Source organism: Colias philodice, chromosome 9 (genome assembly GCF_061535455.1).
Source record: "Colias philodice isolate Cphi_HAF_F1 chromosome 9, ilColPhil1 Martin Lab GWU primary, whole genome shotgun sequence".
Taxonomy (NCBI): domain Eukaryota; kingdom Metazoa; phylum Arthropoda; class Insecta; order Lepidoptera; family Pieridae; genus Colias; species Colias philodice.
Window position 1 is genome coordinate 10,243,996 of NC_143094.1, and position 16,885 is coordinate 10,260,880.

The 16,885-nt window shown below is 36.8% G+C and overlaps 1 protein-coding gene across 1 annotated transcript in view; it reads left to right on the top strand.

The window, feature by feature from the left end:
• The first annotated feature begins 521 nt into the window (after positions 1 to 521).
• The window catches only part of corn (microtubule-binding protein cornetto), a 59,446-nt gene continuing 43,082 nt past the window's right edge, over positions 522 to 16,885 (top strand). Inside the window, exon 1 of the mRNA XM_089699439.1 lies at positions 522 to 795. The gene's annotated coding sequence lies outside the window, so the exon portion shown is untranslated. The remainder of the gene's footprint in view (positions 796 to 16,885) is intronic.

Consider the following 16,885-nt stretch of genomic DNA (forward strand, 5'->3'; position numbering starts at 1 on the left):
TCACAATATTAAGCGCAGAAAATATTACATCACAATGTTATTTAGGAAAATTAGCATTTTTATTTTGCATGTGTCTTCAAAGTAGGATGATATAATAATATGATCATCCATAATATTATAGAATATGTTATATTCTTCATGTTAATTCTTAATTTAACATTGTCTTATTGTAATTAACTTATAATAATTGTATATTTTAAGCCGTACGAGAAGTGATTGAATTGGTTAAAATAGTTGATTTGGTACATTTTAAATACCTAGTACTTCATGTAGTACATACACTATTTTCAATGTTTTCGTAACAACTGAGGGATTGTTAATAAACCTTGGTCATTATTGACTTTTAAATAAATGATTTATCATGAGTTTAATAATTTAGATCTGTATCATAGAATCATTGGAATCAAGACAGGGAATCAAGTTGGAATCCTTATTGGAATCCTTAGATCATTACCTAATGATCTAAGTTGGAATCATATGTTGTCTTTGGTCTATAGGAGAACCGTCAAATGTCAACCGAATACCGACCGCGCGCCGACTGCCGAGTGCCGAGTGCCAAGTGCCAAATGCCAATTTCTGGTTTCTGTCTTCTGGTGTAAGCCGTTGCTTGTTTGTTTGATTTTAGAATATTGTTTTTGTGAAAATTGTGAATGAAAACAGTATAAAATATTTATTAAACTATATCTAATATTGTGTTTATAAATTGGTTATTATATATTATTCAATGTCCAAAGCAGTAATTTTTATAAATTGTGATCGAAACGTATGAAAGTAAATCTCGATTCTCGTGTGAAGGTAAGTTATTTTTTTTTTATTTATATTGCATGTTATTATTTGAAAACAATATTGGTGCTTCATATACTTATTAATTATTTACGAGGTTTTATATGTTATGTAAATATCACTCGGCTCCTTTTTAAAAAGCATCCTGGTTTGAGTTATTATTATAGGAATCGTTTTTAACATAATATTATCAATTGTAAATTTCATTTCGTAATTGTTGATCATTGTTGATATAATATTATTATATTACCTATATAAAACTAGCTTACCGTCCGCGGCTTCGCCCGCTTTATCTAAAACCCAATAAATTATATACTAAAACCTTCCTCTTGAATCACTCTATCTATTAAAAAAAACCGCATCCAAATCCGTTGCGTAGTTTTAGAGATTTTAGCATAGGTACAAAGGGACATAGGGACAGAGAAAGCGACTTTGTTTTATACTATGTGGTCGCGCCAATATAAAAATATACGTAAATATATTCTCGATATGAAAGTGGACTGTATTTTGATCTACGTGGTGTTAGCAAAGAGGGATAGACAGGATCATACGGCACGTACCTCGTCGGAGGGAGTAGCGTCCAGAACACACGCGCCGCCACGCGGTCAGGGTCCTCCAGCTCGCGGCGGGCAAGAACGGCGTCCAGTCCCACACTCCACACAAACACACACGCGGCGGTGAGCGCGACCAAGGGCCGGGGCACGGGATACCCCGGTGATGTTACAAGGGCACAATGCCTGATGATCTAGAGAGCCTCGTGGAAGCTCTCCGGCGGTGGCCGAGTCCCGAACCTCGCGAAGGCACGGAGCGAACCCGACTGACTGCAGCGACACGAACGTCGCGTTCACGTCTTACTGGACGTGTCACGTGGTTAGTGACCACGCGATGATTGGTTGTGCTCGTATGTAGGGAAGGATGAAGGAACACACCACACAAATAATAAACGTTTAATTTCTACATTTACTATTTTAATTATATTGGCGTTACCATATCCACCCGCCCTAAATGGGTCACCATTTAAAACCAATCATAAGGTACAGCGAAAAACTATGACTCTAGGATCGCATAATGCGCGCGGGTTAATAAAGTCCTAAGAGCCACGGCGGTAATATAAATAACAAGTTCTATGGCTCTAGGAGCGCAAAATACGAGCGGGATAATAAAAAATCCTAAAAGTCACGGCGGAAATATAACTAACAAATTCTATGACTCTAGGATCGCGTAATGCGAGCGGGGTATATAAATTCCTAAAGTCACGGCGGTATTACAACTAACAAATTCTATGACTCTAGGATCGCGTAAAGCGAGCGGGGTATAAAAAAATTCCTAAAGTCACGGCGGTATTATAACTAAGAAATTATAAACGAAAGCGGTGCAAAAACTTAAAATTAAAATTAACTAACTGCGGTAATATACTAATGCGGTATAACTATTGTCTTGGAAGCGGACATAAACGAACGACCGGGCGAAGGTAAGTTCCCTTGGCGGTTCTAACTGTACAAACGCGCGCGACGTCGTCCTTTGAAGGATGTACTTTCTCTACGACGGCTAAACGCCAGGTTAGGGGCGGTGTATTATAATTTATCACAACCACGACCGTTCCAGGAGTAATAGGTGTGGAAGGCGTATTCCATTTCTGCCTAACCTGCAAACCGTGTAAGTATTCCATTCTCCAACGTTTCCAAAACGACTGAACTAACTTGTCCAGTAGCGAATGCCTATCAAGCAAACTGACGCGATCAGATTTGACTTGAGGCGCGGGTAATGCTAATAAAAGCGCGGTAATTAAAATAACACGAAACAAATGCGTTATAATATTCATATATTTAATATGGTAATAGTCAATGATCATAATTATGTGATCATTGCGCGGTGATATCACTGGATGCTCATGTGCACATTCCAGGGCGGAATCGCATAGACGTCCGATAAGGATAAGTCTGTTGCGAATAAAAGGCCTCAAGCGGTTGAGAGCCTGCGAATAAAATTTATAAAAGAGTATATTATAATACTCCTCTGCAAAATATTTATTTTGCAGGGCGGGAATAATTTTATTCTCAGCGAAATTAAGGTCCTCTACGGTCATCATAAGACCGCGGCGGGTTAATAATATAAGGAACCTATAAATATAAAATACACGACGCGACGAGACGCGAAGGGCGGTATCGTATAAAGCGCAATGCTTTATAGGCGGGCACACAGTGTGCGCTAATAATTTTCGTTCGGGAATGTCTGCAATAGACTCACCATCGAGACTCCTAAGAGGCCAATCAGATGGGTCCGAACGAGCCCACTGGGGTCCGTGGAACCACAGAGGGTGCGGTACGAGATTTTGTGGCGTAATGCCACGCGAAAGAATGTCAGCGGGATTTTCAATACCAGAAACATGGTAGAAATTATTTGATGGGATGTTATACACGACTGTGGGAGCAACGAAGCCCATCATGTCCCACAGACGGGCGGTAATTGACAAGATGGAGTGCTTAGTGCACATCACATCGGCGGATGCGATAATTTTAAAATAAAAACAATTATGAACAGTAGACCAATGCAGACCAAGTAATTTATGTTGCACGGTCTTATCAAACTCCACCGCGGAGGGTAAAAGTTTGTGCGAAGCGGGAAGATTATCTAACACATTTTTGCTATTACTATTCCATTTAATAAGATCCCACTGAGCTCTCTTAAACAAATCGATGAGCTGCTGCGACGCGGAAACTGCTTCACATTCCGTGGGAATAGAGAAGGCGATATCATCCATATACAACGCGGAAGACGCAATGCCACTCGCGAGCGGATATTTCGCGCCGTCATCTTCTACGAGCTGTCTTACCGTGCGCAGTGCATGATAAGGACTAGACTTGATGCCGAAGCAAACTCGATTAAATTGATAAAGAAGCAGCGGATCCTGCGGGCTGAAACGATATAAAAAACATTGAAAACGACGATCAAACTCACGCACGAATATCTGCAGAAACTGTTGGCGGCAATCGGCGGTCATGGCAATCGCGTGGAGACGAAAACCTAAAATTATTGTAAACAAATTGCCTTGTAAATTCGGCCCAACATGCAGAAGGTCATTCAACGAACGCTGGCTTCCAGAAGTTGGCATGCTAGCATCTAAAACCATGCGCAGCTTATTCGACGATTTATCCTCGCGCAGAACAGCGTGATGCGGTATAATATAAATAGGTGTAGGGTCACGCGGATCATACGGAGGCGCGGGTGAAATATAATTTTTCGTTAGATAATCTTTTATGACGTCATCATATGCCAACCTTAATTTAGGTGAAGCCTGTAGCTTTCTTTCGAGGCACATGAAACGCTTGCGGGCAATATTAAATGAGTCACCGAGAGCGTAGAAATCATCCTTAAATGGAAGCGAAACAATATATCTACCACTCACGGGATCGCGGGTTGTAGTTAATTTATAATATTCTTCACATTCAACATCATCGGGATGTTGAACGGGCGGTGCGGTAGGAAGCTCCTCGAGCTCCCAGAAACGCCTGACTAATGAGTCAATAGCGGCGGTCTCTTGAACGTGACAACACGTCAAGGGCGGTTTATGTATGTTAGGTATGGTGGGTACTGAACCCATTATTACATAGCCTAACACCGTGCGCAATGCAGCGGGCGCCGACGAGTCACGAGATGCATGAACTACGTCGGGGAGAAGCAGATGAGGGAACAGAGAAGCACCGATTAATAAATCGATTTTATTTGGCGTACCAAAACTCTCATCTGCGAGCGGTAAATGCGAAATATGCGATAAGACAGAAGTGTCTATAACAGCGGTAGGTAGTAAATCCGTAACATGATCAACAACTAGCGGTGAAATATTAAAAGATATGTTGTTGTCAAGACGCGAATAAAATTTTATATTTACGGAATTACTATTTATAATTTTTTCTGAACCACCGAACCCCTTAATAATAGTACGTTCGGTTTTCTGCGGTTTAATACCTAAACGTTCACAACATTCATTCGTAATGAAGTGACTTTGCGAAGCGGAATCTAAAAGCGCGCGAATAACAAGCCGTTCGCCTTTACAATTATAAGATACGACTTCAGCGGTTGATAATAAAATAGTACATTGTTTATTCGCGGGCGCGTTGCATTGAAATGCGTTATCAGTATCAGCTGTATAGCTAGCGGTACATAGCGCAATGTCGGAGCGGACGCACTCGCCCGACGGCGGTGACGGCGCAGGCAACGGCCGCGGCGGTGTGTTGCGCGGCGGGGGGTGAGACGCAGGCGCGGGAATGGAAGATTCGCGTTTCAAATGTAACATCGTATGATGTTTTAATTTACAAATGCGGCAATTAGAATTAGACGAACAACTAGAAACTCGATGTTTAATACTGAGACAATTTATACACGCGTTTCTATCCTTTACGTATTTAAAACGTTCCTGCGGACTCATTTTATGAAAACTCGAACATTTAAATAAATGTTGATGCGTAATATTTGTACAAAGACAACTATAAGCGGAATTAGCGGTTGTTACGTAAGACTGATACGTCTTAGGCGGTGCGGAAGAAATATTATTTGAACTGCGGTTATAATTATTATTCTTTCGAGGCGGATTATTTATTCCCGAATTTGTGGAAGGATGAATGCGTTCTAATACCTTCGCACGAGTTTGAATAAATTGAACTAAGTTATCAAAAGTAGGCATTTCACTACCAAACTTAGTCTCGAAAGCGCGAACAGTATCTGAATCTAACTTCTTCAACGCGATATGAACAATCATTAAATCTGTAATATTATCTAACTTTATATTTTGTAAGGCGCGCACTGCGCTAACAAAGTTATCTGTAAATAAATCAAAGTTTGTTGCGGACGGAGAATGCAAAGGTTTAAAATCAAACATTTGATTTAAATACGCGGAAACTAACATACGTTTATCATCATATTTATCTTTTAAAGTTTGTAATATTAAATTATAATTTTCAGCGGAGGGGGTTATACCAGCTATAACAGTTGTGGCTTTCCCCGTTAATTTACCTAGTAAATAATATAAACGCTCGGCATCTGTAAGGCCGGGATTGTTATGAACAACTGATTCAAAATTCGAAAGAAACAGCGGAAATGAGCGAATATCACCCGAAAATGGTACTAATTCGATAGGCGGTAATTTAGGCCTATTTTTATGCAAATTATTAATATCTCCGTGTGACGGACTTGGTTGCGAATATTGCGATTTAATTCTTATAACTCTGCTATATAAAGACTCGAATGCAACTAGGCTTTTATAATCAGGTTTCGCGGTAGGTGTTAATAATAATAAGCGAGTATTGTATTCGTCTAAACACTTTTCAAATCTTTCACGTAATGATTCTATCTGCGCGGACTCGTCAAGGAAACTTTCCATTAGCGAGGCGTTGTTATGAACGTTTAAAGACAAATCATACATTTGTTGCACCATTTCGAATATAACTTCGCGTTTAGCTAATAACATGGATAACTGCGAATCATTTATATCTTCCGAATCATTAACATCCGAAGCGTCACTATCAGGTAACTTAGTCATTTTCTTAGGCGGCATTTTTAATAACAAAAGTATATATTCAAACAGAGAATGTTACAATACAAGTTACAATAACAAGTAATACGACTAAATAAAGTAGGTCAGCGACGCAAGCGTAATATGAACCGAGTATGAATTTTCAATATGGTTGGATTATAACAGCGGATCGCGGGACGCGGAATGACCTAGATAACGTTATAAATTACGAGCGCGGGTAGCGGATAAATAAATATGATGAAATATGTTCGATTTATAATGATTTTAGCGTTATAACTGCGGATAAACGATATGAATATAGTTTTAATTAACTATTTTAATAATAATATACGCGTAACTTAATGTTACGGGCGGAATAAAATATATTTTAAGCAAAAAATAATAGATGACGCAATGTCGATCTATGCGGTATATTATAGTTATTTCACAATGAATGTACTATTAAATCGCTTATTAGGGCCTACAATGAGTATCCTAATAAGGGCGGGTTTAAAATATATTTTATATGAATAGTAGAAGACGCATTGTCGTTCTATTATATGCGGTATATTAAATAGTATTTCGCATTGAAGATACTACTAATCGCTTATTAGGTCCTACACAATGAGTATCCTAACAAGGGCGGTGGAATCATCAGGCTTTATACGGAATGACCAAACAATGGTTACTATCCGGCTCGAAGGACCACTCAATGGTCGCGCCAATATAAAAATATACGTAAATATATTCTCGATATGAAAGTGGACTGTATTTTGATCTACGTGGTGTTAGCAAAGAGGGATAGACAGGATCATACGGCACGTACCTCGTCGGAGGGAGTAGCGTCCAGAACACACGCGCCGCCACGCGGTCAGGGTCCTCCAGCTCGCGGCGGGCAAGAACGGCGTCCAGTCCCACACTCCACACAAACACACACGCGGCGGTGAGCGCGACCAAGGGCCGGGGCACGGGATACCCCGGTGATGTTACAAGGGCACAATGCCTGATGATCTAGAGAGCCTCGTGGAAGCTCTCCGGCGGTGGCCGAGTCCCGAACCTCGCGAAGGCACGGAGCGAACCCGACTGACTGCAGCGACACGAACGTCGCGTTCACGTCTTACTGGACGTGTCACGTGGTTAGTGACCACGCGATGATTGGTTGTGCTCGTATGTAGGGAAGGATGAAGGAACACACCACACAAATAATAAACGTTTAATTTCTACATTTACTATTTTAATTATATTGGCGTTACCACTATGTATAGTGATAAACTAATAATAAATCTGGAGGATAAGGTATTTGGAAACACTCAATAATGGATCAATAGAATTTTTAATACCTACCATGGTATTTTTAACCCATTGACCACTGAGTGGCCCGATCGGGCCGAGACACAATAGATTTTCTATTGTGTCTGTGATCCGAGGACTGACGGATTAATTAAGTATGTCGATTAAAATAAAGGCTGCAGAGAAATGAAATTAAAGTTCATCAATAAATTTTGAAGCAACTGTTAATGTTATATGATTACATATTACAGTAGAAATCTTAGTATGCTATTGTTCTAGTAAATACTTAATATGCCAAATAATGTATGCTCAATGCTCATATTTACATGGATACATAACAGCATTTCTTTATAGGGTAATGTGTTACATACCTATCTACAATTGATTAAGGTAAATACCTATTTACAATTATTTTAATTCATTAATTTCAATTAATTATAATAATCTACACATGATGAAACTTTAAATTTAATATTTACTTAATTTAGAGAGAAGGTAGGTACCAAAGGATATAAACAATAATTAACAACCAATCCACAGACCTAGTGAATTTTAACAGAAATGAGTCTTTAAAATTGGTCAAGCCATTTGAGATAAGTTGATTTAGGAAAGAAAATCTTTAAATTATGGCCATTTATTTAGCTGAAAGATATAGATTTGCTTAGAAAATAATCAAGCCACGTTTGTAGTATGTTTTTGTTTAAAACAATTTTTTCTTTGGCAAAAATGGCTTTGTTAAATATTTGAATTGAGGTGTCCAACATCATATTTCCCAACATTATTTGGTCACCCCGCCCGATTTTGATATTTGTAACTCCTCAATTTCTTTTGAATACCTACCTACCTATAGAAAAATATGTAATTTTTTTTCGCCTCCACCATAACTGTAAATTATAACACGCGCCCAAATAATATTTACGACGAGTGTATAAAATATACCTGTATAACTTTCGATCGAGTCCACCGTAACCACATTACGCGAAGCAATATTCAGAACGAGATAAAAAATACCCCAAAAAGTCGCCAATAAATGTTTACGACACCGAAATAAGCAATACGTCGCATGAGTGGAAGCGATTTCATGGCACATTACACACGCGTGGTGACTGACGAGATGCCACAAGACATGCTGTTGAGATCTTCTTGTTTTTAGTTTTAGTTGGTAAAAAACAAAGACACGCTTATTAGATCTATTTCAGGCCACAGCTTTAATTAACTCGGCATAGTTGCAACACGGAAACGTTAGCGCGATGCTAAAATTCCGTTAAAATTGCCAGTTCATATTTTAATTTTTAACATGTACATACTACCCTATTTTTTTTGCAAGGATCTTCGCAAAATTTTGTGGAAAATTGAATAACAGCAGAAAAAAATTATAATATTGAGCGTTTTTTACTAATAACGGAAATAATTTGCACTAGGTACCTATTTGAAGAAAGTAAAAAAAGTACTGATATAAATTCTAATTACAATATACGTCATTACCATTTCGGTAAAGTTATTATTATCTTATGTGAAAATATATGAATAATAATTAAGAAATCCCCGTTAGTGCATCTTTAATTCATTAAACAAACATTTAAACGGTGTCAAAGAGTTTTAAATTTTGTGGCCATGCTAATTAATTATGTATTTATTTATAATTTATATTAATTGTGAAAAAAAACGTAAGCTTATTTCCAAAATTGTTCTTTAATTGAAAATTGTTATTAATATCCTTAGAAATTGAGTCAAAAATAATAAGTACGTAATATTAAATTTAGAATATATTAACATAAATTTTAGGTCTTTACCATACATACGTCTTTCCTAACTTTCTCTTGTTTCCATTGTTCTGATGTATGTATGTCTTGTGTAGGTTGATATTTATCGCCTACTGTTCATGCAAACTCCAAATACAATAATGTACCTATGGCAGGGAAGATGAAATGATCATTAAAATCAAAACGCATTATAAATCCTTTTTAAAAACAAACTGGCTAGTTGTGCTTCGCGGTTTTACCCACATTGCTCTGGGGCCATATTATACTATAACTGATTGGGAATAAGAGGTCATAATACGGCCCCTGCAGGAGCAGTAGGACCAATAGGAAATGGTCCTAGCCTGCCTTACTCGATAACATTGAAATAATTTTTCAAATCCGACCCCTGGTTCAAGAGGTTAATTGCGCCTTCAAGCAAACAAACAAAAGCTTTATCATAAAAAAATAATAATAAAAGAAGGATAAATTTACGGTACAAACTCGAATGCACTGCCATGTGCTATTTGCGTCATTATCCAATTAGTATTGCAAACTAAGACTGTGAAGGTTCCATAACAATAATCACGTTAATTAAAAATATCTCGAGTAATATTAGATTATTATAGCCATATATGAAAAAAAAAATCATAACTCATACCAGTGCATACGAGGAAGGAACCTATTACCCTTTGTCGCGGCCTTTACGCGCCTTCCCGTAGCGATATAGCTTTTATAACGTATTGTTAGAAAATATCGTATTTAGAAGTTCAGTGATCCATTGTGTGGTGACATTTTGCACTATAACTTTGTTATACTAGATCTTTTCAAGGCTTTTGTTTCGCTGAAGTTAAGACGCTCGCGGGTAGAGCACTTCTCGAACCAAATGGAATATTGGAAAAGCTTTAGGTAAGATGTATAAGTTGGATAAATTATTTGTTATTGTTTTTTTTTCGTTTTATATAAATTGTGGGTAAAATTGCTACAATTTATCTTTACTTTACTTACTTCCAATTTTAATATAGATACTGGTTTAGCTGAAATACAACAATGAAAATAAATATGAAACAAAGTGTGTAGTAAGTAAACATGTAGATTATAGATATATAATATGTAAATCTTATGTACTTTAATTATGTACTTACATCCATCTCACAGAATTGTAAGCTATTCCATAAAATGGTTAATAATTTACAAACATTATGTTTGGGACATCTCTTCGAATACAAATGTTTTGCGAAATTTATTGTGTACGTTTTATCCTTGGTTTTACAATGTACCTACTTACATAGTTAATCGATACAGAAGCCGTAATTTACGTAAATCACATACACGCTAATGTAAATCAGTTTATATACCTACATATAATGCCATTAATCTGTTTGTCTTTTTTTCCTCTCTTATCTAACAATATACATAATACAAATTAACGACACCTATTTCACACCCTTCAAAGTTGTATCCCATATCCTGCTGTAAGGTTTCTTCAATTTGTACATCAAGGTACGTATAAATAAGTTCAGTGGTTCTGGCGTAAAAAGTTATAAAACACGTAGGCATACGGCAGAATCAACGTTCATATTTTATTATAAGTATTCGTCGTTAAAACTATGTACTTACATTCCATACATGTGTGACATCCATACAATTCAATTTAGCATTTTGATTTCTTTTTTCGATTAAAATTCTCCGTAACTATATCAGGATTTGTTGTATACACTAATGGGTAATCGGCTCTTTTACGGAATACAAAAACACTTTCCTTTGGCTAAATATTCATTGTCGCTTTCGCCGTTAGGGAATACTTGAAAAGCTACGATTGTTCTCGATCGACGTTCGACTGAGCTATTGCGATACCAACTATGTTGCAACTGCAATAGTGAGTTGAACCATAGTATAAAGAGAAAAGTAAGTTATCTTTGAACAAAGGTACATCGCGCCGTTTGTATGTATGCGGAGCGCTTGGCCACGCCCCCCTGTTCATGTAAGTACGCAAGCTTGACGCACGCACACAACGACGCTCGGTTCCTTCTCATGGACCGTTCTCGTGAGGGCCGCGATGGGGCCGCGCCATTGCTGTGAGCTGTCGATGTTTGTTTATATAATTTAAAATATCAATGTGACAAGTGATAACCCTGCGTCTCGCGAGTTTAGGTACAGTGCGCGCCTAAACGCCGGAAGTCGGCCTACTTGTCTCTTTATACTATGGTAGAACTGTGGATGTTTCATGGTTAGTCGGCATGTGACGCTCTAGGAATGTGCACAATCTCCTATTGTGTTGTTGAATCTGGGGATTGTTCTTGTATTGAAATAGAACGGAACTTGCCTTTATAGGGACGTGTTTAGAGAATTATTGTGTTAACGTATGCTGACTGTAAACGGTTAATAGATAAATAGAATTAAAATCAATCATGAGATTATTTTGCACTTATAAAATCCACAAAACTCTGTTTTGTACCGCAAAGAAAACGTGTCTATATAATAAAAGATAATCAATATAAAAACATCTGTCTGGACCCTTTCTTATTCGTAACAAATGATTTGTTTTAAACACCTATCAGATCATAACAAATGCCATATCTTTCACCACTTCATTCACATTTCTCATCTATTTTGATCAATAAAAAAGGACACGCTGTAACTGAATACATCGTGTTCCCTTCAGATGATATAAATCGTCAGGCGCGGCTTGTAGACAGGAGTACGTATGTTGGGAATGCGGAGCCACGGATATAATTAGCCGTGTCCTGTAAAGCATGAGCTCTAGCCGTGTTCCTGGAACGATGAGACTAGGAATGAGATCGGCTATCGATGCCATCTTACTTCCTGGAGATGCTTAGAAGGATTGTTGGTAATACTGTTAAAGGAATCTTGTTAATATGTATGTTAATTATTTATGACCAGCTTTCTGTTAGGGACTTATTATGGTGGTTTAGCTGTAAACTAACGGAATTTCAAACTACCGCACTTCCCCTTTTTACCCCTTATGGATTTTGTTCCATAAATATTTTCTTAGTGCACGCCTACGATAAAAACTTACCTAATAACATTGTATAGTAAATTAATTTTAAAGTAATACTGGTAATAACGAGCACAATAAAAATACATTCATACTATTGTTATGAATACGTTTATTTGCAAGAGCGTGAACTGCAGTGGTCAATACTGTATTGTGTATTATGAATCGAGTCACGTGCATTGTGCCTTTATCGAACATCTCGGCTACTTTCCCACGTCAGTCAAGTGAGAAGTTACATTTAAATAATACGAAATATGAAACGAACTAATAGGAAAATACTAGCTTTTCGCTCGTGACTTCGCTCGCATGCACCTTCTTGTCATCATGTCTCGTCTGGGGACACGGCTGGAGCCGTAGATAATAATATTTCTGTCCCCTATTTTCTCATGTTTTGGTTTCTCTACAATTTTTTTTCCCCAAATGTTAAGAATGTCTCTGTCCGAAATTACATCATAATATATGGCTTAGCAATTTTGTATTTTTTTTTTGTTGAACTTTGAACGTAACAGACTGGCTTTTTTCGCCTGTTATAATCTTGTATGATATTAAATGCTAATAATGATAGCGTACAGATCGATGAAAGGTGAAAATCCTTTGGGGTAACGCTCTGACGTGGATCAATTTATTCGAATCCCAGGGAATGCATCCAGACAGATGTCATTAAACTTATATTATATTGCCGCTTGTCCCGACTTCGTACGGGTTGATTTCTGCAATAAAAGGAAACAATTAAGCACATTTTAATCAGTTAATAAGTAACATTCAATTCAAATCGTAAATATATCTCTAGCTAGTATGAGGACGTACAACAAAAAGGACTGACTATTAATCGTAATGTCTAATGAGATTTAATAGTAATTATACTCAGACGTAACACCCATCTATTCATCTCCGATAAGTTTCCGTCGGCTCCGAAAAAGTTGCTACGTTATATCACCTCTGTTTTGCTTACAGCGAAAGTAAAGCATCTTCCTAATTACATAAACAGCCCCCGTACCATGTCTTACTCTTAAAGCAATATTATTTCCAGTGTGGGAAAGTGATGGCGCTATACGACCTAAGTATACAATGAAAGAAAGAAAGAAAGAAAGTAAAAAAGATTTAATTCCAACAAAAACTTAGACTATCTTAACTTAAAAAGTAAACACGTATTAATTAGGCAATCGGAACAGACTCAGCCATGCTGTGGGCTAACACCCGAACAGCGCTACAATATAGATTTGTCATTTTGCACACTGGAAATAATACTGCTATAATCATGGTAGTATTAATACCATGAAGTATATTGTATACCTACTAGCTGCTCCGCGCGGTTTCACCCCCATGGCTCCACTCCTGTTGGTCGTAGCGTGATGATATATAGCCTATAGCCTTCCTCGATAAATGAGCTATCTAACACCGAAAGAATTTTTCAAATCGGACCAGTAGTTCCCGAGATTAGCGCGTTCAAACAAACAAACAAACAAACTCTTCAGCTTTATAATATTAGTATAGATTATATTGTTTCCTTGATAGTGGGGATGCGCACGCGCTAGATGCTGCATCCGCGATTTTAATTGCTCCACATTGAGTCGTTGCACTTGCAATTATTGTTCTTGGTGAAAGTTGATATATTATTTACCTTTGGTAATGAGGAAATAATACACGTGTTTTGTGTATGTTGCCGTATATTGTTTTTATTTTAATAAACATTTGGAATTCCACTCACTAGCTGAAATCCGTTTAGTAGTTTTTTCGTGGAAGATTAACGAATATACATACATCCATCCTCACAAACTTTATTTTAGTAATTAGTTACTAGGATAATAATAATATTATTATCTATACAAATATTATAAAGAGGAAAGGTTTGATTTTTTGTTTGTTTGTTTGTTTGTATGAATTGAATAGGCTCCGAAACTACTTGGCAGATTTGAAAAATTCTTTCACTGTTGGAAAGCTACATCATTTCTGAGTGACATAGGCTAGGTTTTATCCCGGAAATCCCACGGGAACGGGAACTATGCGGGTTTTTTTTTGAAAACGCGGGCGAAGCCGCAGGCGGAAAGCTAGTAAGTAATAATAGAGCGTTATTAGTTTCGGATTTAACATATTTGAAGCGTGAACTAGATATCAACATGTTTGAAAGCCTTATGATAATAATTATAAAATAAATTACCTATTTATCATTCGACGATGGAATAATTTAAAAGTTCATTAAAGTTTAAACGCGATTTTACATAAATTTAATTTATGCGCGAACAGCAATTGAAAAAGTATTGATCGAACTGGGTGTATTTATACTGCTTAAAAGTTAACCATTCAATTTAAAATGTATTAACAGATAATCCCACGAAATAATTTCTGAACTAGCAGCGTCTGATTCAGAAATCCTATTATATTGTTACTTCGGCTCAATGCTCTTGTATGCAGGATTATGTATAATACTTTAAATTATGCTCAAATACAAAGAAAAGTACACAATTTTTTACGTAGAAAAATACTATAGTAATGTTTTTCTTTATGAATAGACAATAGACATTTTTACGTAGTCGAGATTCTTATCTGTAGAGGTTGAATTGAGAATAGTTTAAAAAAAAAACATAAAACTTCAAAGTGCTTAAAAAAATGAGAATGTTTCGTATTTTCTAAAGTTTTAAAAGCTAGGAAATTTTCTAAATATGTAGTACCTCTTTATTTTAAAGAATATGTATGTATTCTGTATAATATAATGCAATTTTCTACTGAAGTATGCTTCCCATAAATACATAAGATCTTTGTTCAAATTGTTATAAGTAAGAAAGTGTAGATGACTTGGTAGCACTCCGGGAATGGCACGTCGAAATGTGGTTAATCAGCCACTTTATTTCAGTCTCTTTTTCGCTCACGATAATTGAATCAAGCCATCTTGCTTTGGCGTCTAATCATGTGTGCTTTAAGTGTGCCGTCTTTGAAAATCGAATGTTATGTTGGTAAGTTCACCTCTCTACACCTTTTTACTTATATTATAATCTATACTTAATATTATAAAGCTGAAGCTGAAGAGTTTGTTTGTTTGAACGTCCTAATCTCAGGAACTACTGGTCCGATTTGAAAAATTATATCCCACTAGCGGTCGCGGAAAAGTAGCCTATGTCCTTTCTCGGGTATCAAAATATCTCCATACCAAATTTCATGCAAATTGGTTCAGTAGTTTAGGCGTGATTGAGTAACAGACAGACAGACAGAGTTACTTTCGCATTTATAATATTATATTAGTATGGATTTATCGAGGAAGGCTATAGAAGGCTATATATCATCACGCTAAGACCAACAGGAGCGGAACAATGCGGGTGAAACCGCGGAGAACAGCTAGTATCATAATAAGGCCCTGACTCGTAAATAATACGATGTTAAACGTGTTTATATTATGTTCTAGAGTAAATAATGAAAAGAAGCGATTCTCATCCGAACTTTCACCCATTCAGATAACAATGTCCATTTATGTTCTTAACCGAAGCGAGGCGAACGTGAGAGTAATCATCTGTGTCATCTAATATTTGGGTGTTGTGATGCTGTAGGAAAGTGCTCTATACCATATATTGAAGTAGGAATGTTGAATCTATTAAATTGCAAATGCCAACAATAAATAGTCAAAGTTGGATTGATAAGTATTCCTGACGAACCTGCTTCTTTAACAAAATCGTTAATATTACTTGATCATCAATTACTGAAAAAATGTAAATATTGTCTTATAGGTTATTCTGTTAAACTTGAACAAAGTATAGCTTAGCATAACAATATATTATTTCACACTAGGTTTTATGCTAGGTAGTAAACGTTTTATTAGCCGTTATTTAGTTTTATCTTACGCGAGACACAAAAACAGTATAACGTTATGTAACAAATGATTACTGCCATATAAGTTATTGAACCGATTACATACAGCACTAGTAGGTAATAACACACAATGAGTTCTTTACGAAATTGCTACTGTGGGAAGTTTTCTATCGACAATCACAAGGAATACCTATAGATTTTCTTATCTCAAGTGAAGTAACAGTTAGTTATATCTAAGGTATAATTCGTTGCGTGTTTCGACGGTAGTATTGACGATTACGTCGGTGGTTTGCGAAAAAATAGGTATTACGGGGTATTGTAATTTCACTAGGAAGGCACTATAATTATTTCGTACTAGCTGCGCTTGGCGGTTTCACCCGCGTGGCTCCGCTCCTGTTGGTCTTAGCGAGATGACATATAGCCTATAGCCTTCCTCGATAAATAGGCTATCTAACACCGAATGAATTTTTCAAATCGGACCAGTACTTCCTGAGATAAGCGCGTTCAAACAAACAAACTCTTCAGCTTTAAAATATATTAAGTATAAATTAGTATAGATAAATCATGGGTTGTTAATGGTTGTGCTTTTTACATGAGGATGCCTTTTATGAATTTAACAGAACAGTAATTAGAGATACTGTAGGATACATGTTATTGTCCGTGAAACGATCACAGCGTGAACATGTGCATCGAATGGGAGAGGTCGTGCTGTGCGATCTTGGTTCCTTACATGATTTGATGTTGTTT